The 18470-nt window shown below is 50.6% G+C and overlaps 1 protein-coding gene across 5 annotated transcripts in view; it reads right to left on the bottom strand.

The window, feature by feature from the left end:
• The window catches only part of HDAC4 (histone deacetylase 4), a 223999-nt gene that overhangs the window by 149984 nt on the left and 55545 nt on the right, over nucleotides 1–18470 (bottom strand). The window lies entirely within an intron of this gene.

The raw sequence follows: 18470 nt of genomic DNA, 5'->3' as shown, positions 1-18470 counted from the left end.
TCCCTGGGATACCGAAACGGGAATAAATCCCTCCATCCCTGCCCGCTGAGCACAGTCCACTGGCAGATCCTGCCTTGCATATCAACGGCGTGTGACAAGTTACAATATTAGTGATGAGAACACTAATTATCACGGACGGGTTATTTATTTGTCTGCTCACTCAGAATGTACGGGGGGGGGGGGAAAGCCTTCAACATTTACAAGAAAGCAATTAGGGCAGCAAATGGATTATTTCTCTTTAAACCTATGAGAAAATGCTCAGTGCATATTTCCTCTCTAATTTGTCTGCACTCAAGGATCTATTTTTGGAAGTCTCCCTAGACTGTATTGTAGCACCACATGTACTGTAATGGCATTTTAATTAGCCCAGAGAGCTGGAAGATGCACTCTGCATCCCAAAGAGAAGCAGCCTAACAAAATGAGAGCATCCTTCCTTTCCCTTCTTGGAGATTTATAGCCTCTATCAACCCCAAATACCAATTATGGCTGGAACTGACTGTGATTGCTACAAAAACCCACCCAGCCTCTGGAACTCAAACACAAACCCAGGATTTGAGCACTATTTACTCAGACTGTAAAGGTGGATGGTAAAAATAAAATGCTGCAGGCAGAAGGGGGAGAGAAGGAGAGGAGACAATTAAAATAAAAAGATGGATCTCTTAGAGTTGGGCTCTAAACATGTTCAGGTTTGGCCTGCAAGTGTTATCAAAACAGCCATTTAGATCAGAGTTAATCCAATCCTGTTCAGCTGGGGTTGTTTGGGGTATTTTTTCATTATTATGATTACTACAACTACATCTGAAATTCCAGTGAGCCACCTTGCACTGCCAGCAAGTGACACAACACATCCCCATCCCCAGCACTGCCTGTACATGGATTTAACTGGCCATAATTCTGATTGCCTGCTTTGGGTGCAGCAGAAACTGGGTCAGGCTGGTGTCCATCCTAGCTACAGAAGAGGCTGGCACATCTGGAATCACAAACCTCCTCCAATCCCTTGACAACTCAGATTTATCCAGAGACGTTCCTACGTCCAGGTGTGAGGTGGGACGTTCCCCCAGAGCCAACAGACCCCACAGCACCTCACAGCTGAGAGCCAGGATGGCTTTCAAGCTTTCTTTTGCATTCAGATCCACAGGAATATTTCCCAAGAATCTGAAGATACTCAGGCATAACCTCGACAAGAGCCTGGTCCCGCTTTCCTCCCCCGAACCTGGAAAGATAAATCCAACAGGTCCCACTTTGGTTGACAGCAAGGTAAAAGCAATCAAAAATAAAAACCTTGGAGCAACCTGGCAGAGTAGAAGGTGTCCCTGCCCATGGCAGGGGGTGGAACTGGATGAGTTTTAAGGTCCCTTCCGACCCAAACCATTCTGGGATTCTAATGCCCAGCAGCAGTTCATACAAAAAGCACCTTTAATGTATTCCTAGGAAGTTATCTCAGAAGCCAAAACACCCAAGAAGTGTTAAACCAGGAAACCGTGGCCCCCAAGCTGTTGACAGACTAATATCCAAATGACAAGACACTGCTTTTCAAATGCCAAGCCCTGAAAGGATTGTGTTCCACTTCCCAGGCCGTTATTTTCCTTAATTCCTGGCAGTGGGAGGACAAAGCAACTCCTACTAAACATGACAATCTTCAGTCTCTCCAGCAGACTCTGGTGACTTCATCCACCCAGAACTTAAAAGATGTGTCATTCTGGAAATCCACGGGAATAAAATCATCCTTTCCACGTAAATGCAAGGGATGTGAGGTGTGGAATAACCCATCCATGGGATCAGAGAGATAACGCTCACTGCACGTGGCCCTGATAAAATTACAGCAAGAAGGAAGAGCTGCCCCATTCCAAAAGATTTGTTTCCCCCTTTGGGCAAGGAGAGGCAGAACCCCCCACAGCCAACCTTTCCACTGCCTCCCAGGCAGAGAATCCAGGGAAGAAACAATAAAATACAAAGGAAAAATTACCCCATTAAAGGAAGAGAATGCATACCACACTTTTGGTGGGTGCTTTTCCTTTTTAAGCCAAAAATGCCCATCCTTAATGCTGAGTTTCACTCCATTTCTCTACAACCAGTTTCAAAATCAGCCTGTTCAGTGCATGGAAAATAAAGGCCAAGTCCAATTAGGGCCAATCTCGAGCACAGGGAGCAGAAGAGGCCGTATCTCAATCCCATGTCCCACCCTGGCAGCTCAGAGAGGGCTCAGAATCCACCAAGGAACCCTCCTGCTCCCACCCAACACCCACCTGGCAAAGGCAGTCTCTCCCAGAGAAGCGTGGAGCACCAGGATTCCCAGCCGTTCCCAAAAGCTCTCCGGAGCTGCTCAGGCTCCTCCAGGCTCCCAGTCCCGCTGCAGTTCCACCTCTCCAGTGCCAGGCAGGAAAGGCTGACATCTGATTCCACCCTCCCAGCACCGCCCAGCCAGTGACATTCCCAGGCACAGAGCTCTGTCCCAGGCTGGGCTTTATTTCAGGTCGGGCTCGCCCCACCACATCCCCCAGCCTCTCTTCCTGGCCAGTGTCAGCAGGTCTCTGCTGGTGGGTGTCCAACACCTCCTCAGGGGTTCCACTCCCACCATTCCCACTGTGTCCCTGTCTCCCAGAGTGCTGGGAAACTCCCGCTCTGCAGGATCCAAGATGTCCTGATGTTAAACCCACGGCAGGTGAGATGCCGCAGGCAAAGTCAACCTGGGACTTGCACAGCACTCCCCTGTTATCCCGGTCCTACCAACACCAGGCAGCAGGAAAAATGTCCCAGTCTGCCTGTTGCTGATCTAATTCCTTGACCACAGGGCTGGAGCCCCTCTGCCATGGAGCCAGGCTGGGAAAGCTGGGGGGGTTCACCTGGAGAAGAGAAGGCTCCAGGGACACCTGAGAGCCCATTCCAGGGCCTAAAGGGGCTCCAGGAGAGCTGGAGAGGGACTTGGGACAAGGGATGGAGGGAGAGGACACAGGGAAGGGCTTCCCACTGCCAGAGGGCAGGGTGAGATGGGATATTGGGAAGGAATTCCCGACTGTTAGGGTGGGGAGGGTCTGGGATGGAATTCCCAGAGAAGCTGTGGCTGCCCCTGGACCCCTGAAAGTGTCCCAGACCAGGTTGGACGGGGCTTGGAGCAACCTGGGCTAGTGGAAGGTGTTCCTGCCCATGGCAGGGGGTGGAATGGGATGAGGTTTAAGGTCCCTTCCAACCAAACCATTCAGGGATTCCGAGATCCCATAATCCCTGCCATTATCTCCCAGCTTTACCTTGTCCATATATTTCATCTTCCTGTCCATTCTGTAGAGATTTCTAAAATCTGGCCTTCAGATATTTTTAAATGCTGGATAAAAAAACCAGACTATCATTTCAAAGCATCTAAAAGTAGATTCCACTTTCACAGACTTGGTGGAGCAGCAATTTCCCCACTTGCTCCGAAGCAGCCGAGACTCCGCTGTTCGGAACTATAAATATATTCATGGATATTTTCCCTGGCACGAAGCACTTCAGTTTTAAAGGCAAGAGATTCATCAACTCTTCTGGAGAGCTCCATCCTCACTGCTTTGATTCTGTCAGTGAGCACAGGCTCCTGGCAGGAGTGGAGGAGGGCACAATCTGCCACCATCTGCAGGGTGCAATCCATCGGAAAAGGTGACTGTCCTCAAGAAATTAGCACAGCCCAAGCGTTTAACTTCCCTCTGGAATGTTATGTTCAACCAACAGGCTCTTTCCAGAGCCATTCTGCAAAATGTTCCCATTCCCTGCGTGGTGTTGTTTTTTGTTTTTTTTTTCTTTGAAGTTTTAATGTAGTCTTTTATCCAAAGTGGGTAAAATTTTCCATCCTTCCTGGGAGCATTCCACAATCGCAGTTAAATATTTCTACAGGAGATCAGTGTTATCAACGTGAGGAGCTTAATCTGCTGAGACAGATCCCCTGAACTTCAGCACACTAAAAAAAGCCCCCCCCAGGGCTGCCTCTGCTGCTGGCACCCGGCCATTTCCCAATCACCCACTATTCAGAACCCACGGATTCCCATTGGATGGCTCCAAACTCACAGCCACGGTGCCCCTTTAGCCCAGCCGCAGATTTCAGGAGGTTTTTCAGAACTGATTGCTGATACAAGTATGAAGTGAGGGAAAAGGAAGAAAAGCCACCTTGAAATTATCCCCAATTGTCGGCGGCGGGAGAGCAACGGAGCACATTTCCAAGGCAGGAGAGAAGGTTCAATAACCTGCCTAATTTTCCCTTCTCTCCAGAATGAATAAACTGTCAGGAAGAAATCCAGCTAAAAGATAGCCTGGCTCTTCCACAGCTTCAAAGGAGGCTCCAGCTCCTGCCCACATGCTCCCAGGACATGCTGTTCAAGCTAAAGAGACACCACGGGAAGGAAAGGTTCCAAGAGGGAACAAACTGTGTGTTACAGGAACCAAAGAGCCTGTATTTCCTTCCTTGCCCCAGCCCTGTTGGCTCACATGCTGAATAACACTCACCCACCAAAGGGATCGTTCAGGAGGGGTTTTGATGGATCTCAGGGAAAGGTTCTTCCCCCAGAGGGTGACTGGCACTGAACAGGCTCCCCAGGGAATGGTCACAGCCCCAAAGCTGCCAGAGCTCCAAGAGGGTTTGGACAACACCTTTAGGGATGTTGGGGTGTCCTGGGCAGGGGCCAGGAGTTGGACTGGATGGTCCTTGTGGGTCCCTTCCAGCCCAGGAGATTCCATGACCCTGTGAACCATTTCCAAAGCAGGCTGCATCCAAAGGTTCCGATCCTTTCCACTCCAGAAAAAGGGAAGTGATAATAATTACTCAACAACCCATGGCACCAATGCTAAACCCAATAAAAATTCCTGGATGAAGCAGAGGGCAGGGAGAAAACAGGCAAAGGAAAACTGATGCTTGGAGCCTTCCCTGGACATTGCTGGCCATGGGAACCATCCAGGACTTCACTACTAAGCTGCAGCTCCTTGAGCACATGGCAGAGCTGGAAGGAGTAGAGGAAAAAAGGGGGAATTTTTCGTTGAGGAAAATAAATACAGAGACATGGAAACAGCAAATGGATCAGGGCTCGGGTTTATGGAGCTGCTGGGTCCCAGGTGGCTCCCAGACTCCAAGGCTTCCAGACTTTCACATGCTCCATCGAGCCTTTCTGCTACAAGACAAGAGAGGAAATACTGAGGGAAAACCCCACAGAGGCGAACAAAATCCTTCAGGGATCTGAGAAAACTTCCAATTGAAGGCAAAAACCAAACAGCAGGATCAGGGAAGTTGGACAGGACATGTCTGCTTCACACACAGCTTCTGGGAGACCTACAGCTTGAGCAGGACCCTGGGAAGGCTCTTCCACCTCCCTGCTGTCCCCAGCATTCCCCAGGGTGCACCAGGACAACACAGCCAGAAACAACAGCTCCACATCTCCATCCCCCAGGTATCCCAGGAAGCACAGCTCCCCTCTTCCCCAGGGCTGGAATTATGCAGGCCAGTGCCATCTGTTCAGACCCAGATCCCTGCGTTCTCACCTTAAGAACTGCCCCATCCTGGGGAGAGCAGCCTATTCCCTTATCCCTGGGGGGGGAAAATTTCATCCTGAGAGCTTGGATTTAAACAGAGATTTGGAGTTCAGTAGGAAAGGACTCATTTCAGCTCATCCCTCTGGACTGGGCTCAGAGCCAGCAGCTAACCCACCCTGCACAGCCTCAGCAGCTCTGCCTTCCCAAGAATCCTGGAACCATCAGAGGGGTTGGGTGGGAAGGGACCCTAAGGACCATCTCATCCCACCCCCTGCCATGGGCAGGGACACCTCCCACCAGCCCAGGTTGCTCCAAGCCCCGTCCAACCTGGCCTGGGACACTTCCAAGGATGGGGCAGCCACAGCTTCTCTGGGAATTCCATTCCAGGGTCTCACCACCCTCACAGGGAAGAATTTCTTCCCAATATCCAACCTAACCCCACCCTCTGTCAGGGTAGAAAACTCATCCTCACACATTGTCCCATCTCCACATCCAAGCCTATTACTGCAACAGCATCAAATCTGCTGCTCACCAGTGAAAATTCCTTTTAGTCCAACATTTTAAGGATCACAGACAAAGCACCAATCTCAGGGTATTACACACCAAGCACCCCCGAAGTTATTCACATCCAGAGGTGAGAATCCTTTCCCAACGTGCTAATTCAGGAGGCCCAAACCAGAAGTGCAGAGAGTGCCCACCAAAGGGCAGCTGCTTAACCAAAATCACCAGGTAAGGTCTGAAACAAGCCTAGAAGTGCACAAAAAAAATGCAATTAAAGCAAAGGACTTTGAAACCACTCCTGACCAAATTTTGGGAGCAGTCCAAGGTTCACCAGGGGCTCTCCCAGCTCACACCAAAGCTGTGGCAGATCTTCCCAGGGCTATGGAGGGTCCTGTTCAGGTGTTGGGCAGATTTCACAGCAGGAAAAGTGTCACTTGTTCCACCTCACACCCTCTGAAGGCCAAGGAGATCCTGAGCACTCGACCTTCTTGTAGAGAAGGTTCCCTGTCCCAGGCCCAGGTTGCTCCACTCCCTAGAATGAGGCTGTCCAGCTGGCTTCCAGATTCTCCCCTCCTAACAGGAGGCACAATTTTACCTGCTGGCCACCAGAGGAGGTGCCAGGAACTCCTCCAAGGAAGAAATACTGATGGGAAGGGAAAGCAGAGCTACAGCAAGAAGTAGCTGAAGAGGCACAAGGCCTCAGGAGCACAGAGGTGTTTTGAGGATGCCCCAAGCAGCGTGTTCCTTAAAATTATCCTCCAGGGACCTTGGCATTTTACCCACGAGGTTACACAGGTTCATCCTGAGTGTTTCCAGCTGGGATTCACTCAGAGAACAGCTCCCAACACCTCCCCTGATTCACCTTGATGATGGAAAGCAACAGAAAGCTCCAACAGAGGAAAATCCCCCCCAGTGCCCCCAGAAAGGTACAACGCACAACTCCCTCCCACTCAGAATTTCCCTTTTTTTTCCTGTTCTGTTGGAAATAAGGGGTTAACACAAGCTGAAATGCTCATGGAATACACAATGCTTCTGCCTTGCCACACTGGCTCATTATTCCATGGTGATCTAATCTAGTAATAGTAGATAATACCAGAATGTGGATTTGCTTTAGTGAAAGCATTTGAAATGGCATTAAACACAGGGACAGGAGGGTGGCACGTTCCCAAACGGAAACCTCCCATTCCTGGAGTGGAGAGGAGCAACTCCTGTTTCCAAGCCAAGGAGAAGTGAGTCCACCTTTCCATGAGGCCAACCCAAAATGCCAGAACCGTTCAGGTTGGAAAAGCCCTGCAGGATCCCCAAGTCCAACCAGTCACCAGCACTGTTCAGCACTAACCCCCATCCCCAGGTGCCACATCCACATGGCTTTGGAACCCCTCCCGGGATGGGGACTGCACCATTGCCCTGGGCAGCCCCTGCCAAGGCCTGACCACCTTTCCCAGCAAGAAATTTTCCCAATATCCAACCTGACCCTCCCTGGCACAGCCTGAGGCCGTTCCCTCTCCTCCCGTCCCTTGTTCCCTGGGAGCAGAGCCCGACCCCCCCCGGCTCCCCCCTCCTGTCAGGGGGTTGCAGAGCCAGAAGGTCCCCCCTGAGCCTCCTTTTCTCCAGGCTGAGCCCCCCCAGCTCCCTCAGCTGCTCCTGCTGCTCCAGCCCCTTCCCAGCTCTGTTCCCTTCCCTGTCCTTCTTGTCCCGAGGGGCCAAAACTGCCCTCAGGATTCCAACAGGCATCGTCAAGGCTGGACCTGGCATATGTCCAAAATGACGTGACGAACAGGATAAAGGAAGTTTAAAAAGTGTATTAATGAGTATTACTGTCCTTCCTTTAGGGCACAGAAGCTTTTCCCCACAATGTGCAGCCTCCGAGGGGAATAAACAGCCCCAAAGCACCTGCTGGGCTGCACCTGCGGCAGTGCCCAGATTGCCAGGACTGTCTGGAGACACCACTGACACGTCCTGAGGATCCTCGGGAGCTGGAACACCCAGGTGAGCTCTGAAATCCGGGAGGGTTTCTCAGATGACTGCATGACGAAATATTTTTGCGTGTTACAAAAGGAAACAAATGTTCTAAAACCTTCTTCTGCGGAGGGCTCCGAATATAATGGTGGCTTTGGGTTGGGAGGGACCTTAAAGCTCATCCCACTCCACCCCCTGCCATGGGCAGGGACACCTTCCACTACCCCAGAGAGCTCCAAGCCCTGTCCAACCTGGCCTTGGACACTTCCAAGGATCCAGGGGCAGCCACAGCTTCTCTGGGCAACCTGTGCCAGGGCCTCCTCACCCTCATAGCCAGGAATTCCTTCCCAATATCCCATCTAGCCCTGCCCTCTGGCAGTGGGAAGCCATTCCCTGTGTCCTGTTCCTCCATCCCTTGTCCCAAGTCCCTCTCCAGCTCTCCTGGAGCCCCTTTAGGCACTGGAATGGGCTCCAAGGTCTCCCTGGAGCCTTCCCTTCTCCAGGCTGACCAACTCAATTGTCCATGTGCCATCAGATGTCTTAAGCAGCCCTACAGGTCTTCCCAACCCTCTTCTCCCAAAAAACCATCATAATCCCCACATCTTCCAACACAACCAGGAAAATAAAACCCACAGCTAAGTAAAACAAGGGCCAAGAGTTGCAAGGAGCAGAATCAGCCAACCTGTACCGACAGCGGCGCCGAGAAGGGTCATCATTCTCAGTGAGCAAAAATCTATGAAAAAAAGCAAAAAAAAAAGCCTTGCTTTCTCATTTTTAAGTCATTTCTCTGTTATGTCAGGTTTTTTGATAACAAATCAATAATGATAAATCAAAATGTGCTCAGCCTGGAGAAAAGGAGGCTCAGGGGGGACCTTCTCACCCTCTGCAACTCCCTGACAGGAGGAGGGAGCCAGGGGAAAGTCAGGCTCTGCTCCCAGGGAACAAGGGACAGGATCCTTGTTAGGATCCTCAAGCTGTGCCAGGGGAGGTTTGTTTTGGATACTGGGGAAAATTTCTTCCTGGAAAGGGTGGTCAGGCACTGGCAGGGGCTGCCCAGGGCAGTGGTGGAGTCCCCATCCCTGGAGGTGTCCAAACAACACGTGGATGTGGTATCTGAGGACAGGGGGTTGTGCTGCCCGTTGGACTTGATGGCCTTAACGGGCTTTTCCAACTTTAATTCCATGATTTAGGAAAGCCTCAAAAAGTGATTCAAGCCTTCTTGGGGTGGCAGGGAAGCGTGTGGGAAGCTTGAGGTCAGCAAATTTTAATTGGGAGCTGCTACAAAAAGCATCCAGAACCCTCTCCCATTGCTGCTCCAGGGATTGTTTGTGTCAGGAAAAGACAACCCTGGGTTACTCTGCTGCACAACCCGGGAGAGGAAAAGGCTCTGAGCTGGGGCAGACTGGCCAAAATCAGCCAGGCTGTTCCAAGCCAGTGATCCTGTGCCTCCAGAGCTGCTGCTCTCCCAAGGAGGGCTCTCTGGGGAGGAGGCACATGCTGCTTGGAGTTAGGAATTAATGTCTTTAAGGAATATTTTTAATTCATAACAGGCTTGAATTCTCTCTTTAAATGACTATCAAAGTCATGCCTTTTTCTTCATAATGCCTTTCCAAATCCATATTATAGACATGGAAAATCATTGAATAGAAGGCTTGATATACAGAAAACAACACCATCCCATCCCTGGAAGTGTCCAGGGCCAGGCTGGACAGGGCCTGGAGCAACCTGGGATAATGGAAGGTGTCCCTGCCCATAGCAGGGGGTGGAATGGGATGAGCTCCAACCCAAATCGTTCTGTGACTCTGTGATGACCACATCAATTAACACATTGATATCAATGTATGTCTATGTATGGATTCTATGCATTTATCCATATAATTGGGGGCATAATACAACAATATCCTCCATCAGTTGGCCTGAACAGCAGGCTCAGCATGTTCAGTAACTACAACACATCCCAAAAACCAGTGAGAGAAGTTAACAGTGGTATTAAGAGGACCTGCATTTCTCTGGAGATGTTTCAGCTGGAAATGCCTTTCTGAAAGCTTTATCCTCCTCTCTTCCAGGGTGGCAAAGAGTGACTGGAATCATCAGCTTCTTTAGACAGTGTGGTCCTGGTTTCTGGTTTCCCACTACACAACTGCCTCCCTGCTTACTGGTGGCACTGGTGGCCTCTGCCTGTAGCACAGTTTGAGCCCTGCACAGCCTATGGAAGAAAATCCCAAGGTGGACCCCAAATCCAGGTGAACAGCCCTGAAACGGCCCACGGAAGAACTCAAACCGAGGCAGGGGAAGGAGGGCACAGGGGCTGCTCTCCCAAAACGTTTGGGGAGCTCATCCCTGCCTCTGGAACCACCACACAGGACACAGTCCTTGCTCCAGAGCCTGGAAGGAACCAGGCAGCTCCCCAGTGGTCCTGGCAGCACCTTTCACTCTTCACTTCCAGCTTAGCTCATGCCCTGCAATGATTTAAACACCTTCAGGATGAGCTTTTCTCCTCGTGCCAAGGAGAAAGCCGTGACCGGGGGGTGGGATCCGAGGATGAGGAAGCTGGCAGTGGATAAGCAGCGGGAGTAAGGCAGGGGAAGAGGAGCCTGCTGGTGTTTCCCACACTCCAAGGCATTCACCACTAACTAAATGCTCATCTTCCCAGTTTCTCACTCCCAGGAACTAGTGCACATTATTATCCCAAACATCCCACCTGGATGTTATTTACAATCAGGAACCGCCGTGATTACAAACTTTGCTAAATGGCAAATTTCTCCATCAGCTTTGTCCACATCCTCCAGTGTTTTACACCAACAGCTATTTTTGGGTTCCTTTCCCCCAGCCACTGTTGGAAAATCCATCCCTGTCCATGGAATCACACACAGCAGTGCTGCCTTTTGCTGGTGCAAGTGCATCCGGAGGCAGCGCTGCGCTGACATTCCCATCAAACCACCAGTGCCATTCCCATCAAACCAGCAGTGCCAATCAATCCATGGCCTCCCAGGAAAATCAATCCTGACCCACATTTCAACACTCCTAAGGCCAAGCCAGCAGAATTGTTCATCCTTTGTGCACCACGAGCAAAGGAGCAGCTGAAAACACTCGACACTCATCAGTGCTGTGACTCCAGGGAGATTCCCTGGGGATGGTTTTTCCCTCCATGGATTGGAAATGCATCAAGGCAAAGCTGATCCTGCAATCACTGCAGGGCTCTACAAGGACTCATCCAAACCAAAACCTTTCACAGAACCACAGAATATCCTGAATTAGAAGGGACCCACAAGGATCATCTGTTGTTTCACCCCCTGCCATGGGCAGAGACACTTTCCACTAGCCCACATTACTCCAAGCCCTGTCCAATCTGGCCTTGGACACTTCCAGGGATGGGGAAACTATTGATGGATCATCCAGTCCAGCTCCTGGCCCTGCCCAGGACACCCCAACAATCCAACCCTGTCCCTGAGGGTGTTGTCCAAACCCTCCTGGAGCTCTGGCAGCCTTGGGGCCGTGATCAAACCCTGGGGAGCCTGGTCAGTGCCAACCACCCTCTGGGGGAAGAACCTTTGCCTGAGATCCAACCTAAACCTCCTGACTCAGCTCCAGCTGTTCCCTGGGGTCCTGTCCCTGGCCAGAGACAGCCTTTGGACAGTCTTCCAGACAAGAGCAGTGAGCTCCCCCAGAAAGGACCTGTGGAACACAACTCAACTCAACGCACCTTCGGCCAACAGGAAAACCCCTGGAACTGCCACTTTCCCAGGCATCACCTCGCTGCTGGGATCCCTCAGGCGAAGAAAGTGGACACAAAGACCTCCCACCTTTCTCGTGGCCATAAATCCTGGGGTTTGATCCCTCTCTGCTCCGAAGTCACGGAGTAACACCAGTAAATCCTCACTGCTTTCCCTCCAACTCCTCCTGGGTACCCAAGGCATCTCCTCGGACCATTTTCTTTGAACACATTGTTCTCCAGTCATGCTTTAAAATCCAGTGGTGTCCCTGCATCCCTGTCATCCTGTTCTCCTGTCTCTGGAATACGTGAGCTTTGACCTTTTCAGGTTTACATTCCCAGCCTTCAGAACCCTTGAGAGCTTTGCTACAGAGACAAAAAAACGAACCAGAGGAATTTCTGGAATGGTGACTGGACTACTGATGTTTCCTAAGGCAAAACACACACTGCTTCTATTCCAGTTTCCTAATTCCCTGTTAAACAAGAGAAAATTGAATGACAAAAGAACCCTAAGGAGCTGGAATCTTCAGAAAGATGGGAAACAGACTTCCAGGGCTGCCCACACAAGTGAAGAAGTTTCCAAGGGTAGCACAAACAATGCTCCAAATGAGGAATGCAGCGGGAAGAAAAAGAATGCAGCCCAGCAATTGGATTTCCAAGTGAAGGAAAGCCAGGCAATCACTTCCCAAGGCATCCCACCACAGATCCAGCTTCACGTTTCTCCTTTTCCTTTGTGCTGTAAATGCCAGACTGATTTTCCTGCTGTCCCTAATTTTCACAGATCCCTTCCTGGAAGCCCCAGCCTGGAGAAGCCCTTCAGCTCCGAGAGGGAGGCGTGCACGCTCTTCCCGACACATCCACCACTTACAACACCCTCTCAGGCCCCAAAACTGCATTTTATAAGGTCATGGAAGGACAGGACACAGGGAATGGCTTCCCACTGCCAGAGGGCAGGGATAGATGGGATATCAGGATGAAATTCTCCCCTGTGAGGGAGGTGAGGGGCTGGGATGGAATTCCCAGAGAAGCTGTGGCTGCCCCTGGATCCCTGAAAGTGTCCAAGGCCAGGTTGGAGGGGGCTTGGAGCAACCTGGGCTAGTGGAAGGTGTCCCTGCCCATGGCAGAGGGTGGGATGAGATGCTCTTTAAGGTCCCTTCCAACCCAAACCATTCCATGCTCCAGTCCCTCAGTGTCTTCCCTGGCATGAGGGGCCCAGAGCTGATCCCAGGATTCCAGGTGTGCCCTCAGGCTCAGTTTTGGTGGCTCTGGGAGGGGGGAGCTCAGACAGTTCCCGCCTTGGGAGGGGCTCCCAATCTCTCCTTAGGCCTGGTTCCCTAAACACACATCAAACCAGGAATAAAACCACCCAAGGCAAAGCTTTTTCCATGAGAAGCACAATCCAGGGGGTTTATTACACATCTCAAATTATCATCAGCCCTCAAAAGTAGCTCCTACATATAAAAACCATCACAAAGGACTTAGGAGGTAGGAACACAGATCCATGAGCCTCAGCTTCTCTGGGCAACCTGTGCCAGGGCCTCACCCCCCTCACAGGAAACGATTTCTTCCCAATGTCTAATCTAAACCTTCCCTCCTTCACCTTAAGACCATTCCTCCTTGTCCCATCACTCCAAGCCTTTGTGAAAAGTCCATCTCCAGCCTCCTTGTAAGGCCCTTTTCCTTCCTGCCATTCCTGCCTCTGGGGTAACTTTTGGATTGAAGCAAAGCAACTGTGCCTGCAGATCAGCAAGGGGATTCAACAAAATCAAAGCAAATAATAATAATATATCAAAAACCCCACATAAGAGACTCTAATACAAATGAAGACCCGTATTTTGAGGCACCAGGAACAAGTCAAAGTTAAGTTTATATTTCCAGAGGACTGAGATTTTGCAGAACTTCTCAAAACCAAACAATTTTCACCTGAAGTCAAAGTTTGGTCACACACACTGTTCAGAGCTCAAGGAGCATTTGGACAACACTCTAAGGTACAGAGTGGAATTGTTGGGGTGTCAGAGTTGGACAGGATGATGCTTGTGGGTCCCTTCCAACTCAGGATATTCTGTGATTCTCCTTTCCCCCATTTCTGTCTGCCCAGCCCCTGGATCAGGGAGCCAGGCTCCAGATCCACTCCAAAAGCACTTCAGGGCTCCACTGCCTAAGGGTAAAAAGGTTTTTGAAGCATCTGTAGTTATTGAATCAAACTGAACATCACTTGCTAAAGTAGCACAAAACAGGAGGTGCTGCCCTGTGGATTCTGTGTTAATATCGACACTTTCGAGCTCAGGAGTATTACTTATAAAGAGTTTAAAAACAGAGGAAAACACAACATGAAGATTTTTTTTGTTGTTGTTGTGAAACCTTTAAAAAATTGAAGAGCCAGTCGAGGACTCAGAAACTGGGGAAGAAAAGCAAAAACATCTCAAAAAAACTTCTAAGTGCAGTCCTAGGTTCCAGAATGACAGAATCCCAGAGCATTTACCAGTTTCCACTCAAGTCGAGCTAATAGAAAGTCTGAACTTTAATTTCCACTGAATTACTGCCAAAACCTTGCCTTCAGTTCAGGGTGGAAAAAGTCTTCTCCCTCCTGCTTTTTCAGCTTGTTCAGGACACACAGTGAGGAAAGGAGATTTTCACATGGGTCTGGAATGACAGGACAAGGGGGAATGGCTTCCCACTGGCAGAGGGCAGGGTTAGATGGGATATTGGGAAGGAATTGTTGGCTGTCAGGGTGGGGAGGCCCTGGCACAGGTTGCCCAGAGAAGCTGTGGCTGTCCCTGGATCCCTGGAAGTGTCCAAGGCCAGACTGGATGGGGCTTGGAGCAACCTGAGGGGTGGAACGGGATGATCTTTAAGGTCCCTCCAACCCAAACCATTCCATGAGGTGAAGCACAAAGAGGGTGCCAAAATCAAGCATGGTTTGATTGATCACAGCCTTCCCTTGGATCTGGGTCCTCTCAGGAGGGCTGGTTTCCTCCTCAGCACAGCTTTATGCCTCTCTCACATCCCAGGCCACAAGCCATCACAAAATCCAGGCACAAACCTGAGGCATTCCCTACTGTCCCTACATTCCCAAACTGAAGCTTCCCCAGGTAGGAGACACTTGGAGATGGAGCACTGAGTGGGGCACTCGCAGTCCTAAAAACACCCAGCCCGGTGCTGGGCTGGCTTTTAGGGCCTCCCTTCCCTAAGCCCAAGCACAGCCTGGTGTCTTCAAAGCCTTTTAGAACTCACTGCCCTTCTCCTCAGTCTGAGCCTCAGCTGCAGCCATTCCCTAATTTCGAAATGTTCACAAACCAAAGGTCAGGAGGGGCTTCCAAACAGCTCAGTCCCGAGTGTGACCATTGAGCTTTCCAGCCCCAGGAACTCCTGGGCAGGGAGGCAACAGCATCACTCTGGCACATCCCCAACTCATCTGGGCTTAGGCCATATTCCTGAGGTTTGGGCAGCCTGGAAAAGCAAGAGGAGGTGGCCAAGTATCCATGAAAACACTGGAGATTAAGCTTGTCAGCCACAGACCTGCACGACCAGAGAGGCGGAAGGTGCAAGAATCCACACGGGTGCTTCATTAAACAACTGGAATCTGCTACATATCCCACAAACCAGAGGAAAATTCCTGCCCTAGGGATCCAGCTGACTCCACAGGACTTTTCTGTCCTGTCTCCCACCCCAGCCAGGCTGGAGAAGGGCTCCTAAACACCAAAGGGCACCTGAATGCTGCACTTTTTGTCTTGTACCAAAGTCATGTCTGCAGGTGCTTGTCAGTGATAAAACACAAGGACACAACAGGTATCCCTCCTTTAAGTTGTCCTGCTCAAGCAAAGGAAAACAGAATGTCACCTAAAAGCCTCAAGAAAGGAAAGTCACACTTCCTAAAGCCCCCCACCCAAACCCCTCCTCTGACACACCTTGAATCAGAGCCAAGATTCCAAACAGAAGAAAGACCCATTTCATAGAATCATAAAATCCTCAAGGTTGGAAAAGCCCTCTAAGACCACCAGGTCCAACTCCTAATCCAGCACTGCCAAGGCCACCACTCACCCATGAACCCACATCCCACATCCCCAGGTTCTCTGTACCCCTCCAGGGATGGGGATTCCACCCTTTATGGAGTTATTTCCACAGCTGGGCGCAACACGAGGAGTTAACAGACCATCATCTGCCCCTGTGCTGCATCTGCCACAGCCACCTCTTCTTACAGCTCTTTTATTACCTTCTTTGGGAACTGAACGAGATAAGGATCAGCATCCTGACACTTGGAAATTAGCTCTTTTCCATGACTGTCAGCAGGAAAACAGGAATTAATCCTCTAATTTCAGCCTGAAAAATAGTGAAAGTGAGTCCAGCGAAGAAAATAAAAATCGTTTCTGTGTTTGGAAGGCGGGGGGGGGGGAAAGTGTTTGGAAGAGCAGTGGCCTTATTATGTTGGCAAAGCTCCAGCCCATGAGATCAATGTTTTGATGAGCACAAGGACTGGTGCCAGAGGGGGACGGGAAGGAGGAGAAGAGGCTTCAATGAGCTGAAAGCGTGGAGAGAGGAAGAGGCAGGGAAGTGGTTTGAGAATGAACTAGGTCAGGGGTGGGTTTAGGACAAGAGAAAGCAGGGAATGTTTGGACAGGAACATGGGAGTTAGGGAGGACCTCAGCTCCCAGCTCTAGCTCCGAAGGCTGGGAGGAAGGATGAAAGCAGGGAATGTGGTCGCTCACACTTGAAAGTGAAAGGAGGTGGGAAAAAAAGGAAAAGGATTTACAGTGGACCTGGGTACAGCAAGACAAGCACCATCTGCCTAAGGCAGCTCCAAAGGGAGCCCACAAAACCTCTGCTGACTCCCAGAAAAAACAGCTCCCCATCTGTATTCAGGATCTCCTGGTGGGACCAGCACCTTCAGGCAAAGGGCAGAAAGACTCTTGTGTGGTTTGGTTGTTTCCTGGGCTCTTTTCACACCTCTCCCAAAGCCTTCCTGCACATCAGCAGCAGTGAGTCCTGTCCCACCCACCCCAAGGCTGAGTTTGCCAGAGGGATTTTATTTCTGGGCTCTGAGGTGGGAGCTGCATTCTGGCTCCGCCATCGCCTGGCTCCTGATCCACAGTTTCTAGGTCAGAATCACGGAATCTCCTGAGCTGGAAGGGAGATCAGCAAGTCCAACCCCTGGCCCTGCATAGGACACCCCAAAAATCTCAACAGGTGCCTGAGAGTATCGTCCAAACTCTCCTTGAACAAGTTCGATTGAAATTCTTATTAAAAAAAAAAAAAAAAAAAAAAAAAAAAAAACCACAAATAATTAAAGATAAAACCTGCGTCCCTTTATATAAAAACACTTGGGAATAAACCCTGTGCTTACAAAAAGAATCCTGCACAGAGGAGTTTCCTGAACACAAATCTGTACATTCCAAGATGTACAGACTCAGCATCCAGCGGGAGAAGGAAAAGATCAGCAACTTCCCTCCCACCTCTCGCCCAAACCACGGGCTCTCTCCCCCGAGTTTAAGCCCGGCCTATTGAACCCGGCTCGAGGCGGAGCCGCTCAAAGCAGCCGCTCGCACACTCGCCCGGGTCTTGTGTTCCAAACTGCGAACAAAGGCTGCCTTAAATGTGGTTTGATTGACGCAAATCAAGGGCTGAGCGGGTGATTCAGAGTTGTCAGAGCGGAACGCTCGCATAAAACCAGCCTTGGGACGGACTCGCTGATGCGCTACCGGGAGACTCAACCGGACCCCCCACGACAAGCCGGGGGTCTATTTACGCCCTCCCACCCCCCCCCCCCCCCCAAAAAAAGACATTTTGGATTTTCCTAGGCTGCAATAAATCTCCAGGCAGAAATGTGTAATTAGCATCGCGCTGTACTTCCCCACAGCTTGGCAGGAAGGATTAGTGTGTCAAACAATAATCATCCCAGCAGAGCTCTGGGATAACCCAGAGCCAGATCCCACCGAACTCCCGCTGTTTGACAGACGTGGGTTTTGACCTTTCCGTGCCCAACCCAAGTCCACTCCCTTTCCCTCCACCATAAATACGTTTTCCCTCCATTTTTTCCTATCCCAGGAGCACAAAGAGCAGGACCAGAGAGGTTCAGGGCTGGAGACATAAAGGTTTTCCCCCATTTCAGGAAAGAGCCAAAGGCAGCACCTGACCCCAAGCTACGGCTCTTACGCTGGTCCTGCCTTCCTTGCACTTCAGGAAGCTCTGCACAGGGTATCCAGGGGTGTGGATCCAGCTAGGATTATAGGAAGGGTCAGGCTGCAAGTCAGGATGGATCATCCTGGAGCACCCTGCCCAAGGATCGTTCTATACATTCCACCCATCTCAGTCCAACTTACCCGGGAGATTCGCAAATCTGGGAGAGACTGCACTGATCATGAAGCCCCCAGTTCTCCTCCTGGCTGGAAGAGGGTGGGAACTGTGGGAAGGGCAGCAGGAGGGTCCCTGCCAGCAGCAGCAGGCTGGGGCTGTGCTGCTGCAGCTCTGCCCCCCTCGCAGCACAGAGAGCAAACAAACTTCCCCCATAATTAACTCATGCAAATGACACCATTATGGTCCTGCAAACAATTAGGAGACAAAAGAGAATGTACAAAGATCCTGCCAACACCACAAAATCAACTGAGGACATTGTTTCAGACCAAGCTTTCATTGTTTCATACCAGTCAGCTTCAGGACCCATTTCAAGTGCCTGTAGGTGAGAAGTTCCAACCCCATCACTTCCAAAGTCACTCTTAAATCCAAGGAGCACCCTGATAATCCTCAGGTTCCCACTGTCCCTACAGCAACACACATCTCTTCCCTTTCCCTACAAGGGGTGGAAAAGTGTGTCAAGATG

This window comes from Chiroxiphia lanceolata, chromosome 7 (genome assembly GCF_009829145.1).
Source record: "Chiroxiphia lanceolata isolate bChiLan1 chromosome 7, bChiLan1.pri, whole genome shotgun sequence".
Classification (NCBI taxonomy): domain Eukaryota; kingdom Metazoa; phylum Chordata; class Aves; order Passeriformes; family Pipridae; genus Chiroxiphia; species Chiroxiphia lanceolata.
The sequence above is the reverse complement of the archived record's forward strand: the minus strand, read 5'-3'. Positions and strand labels throughout refer to the sequence as shown.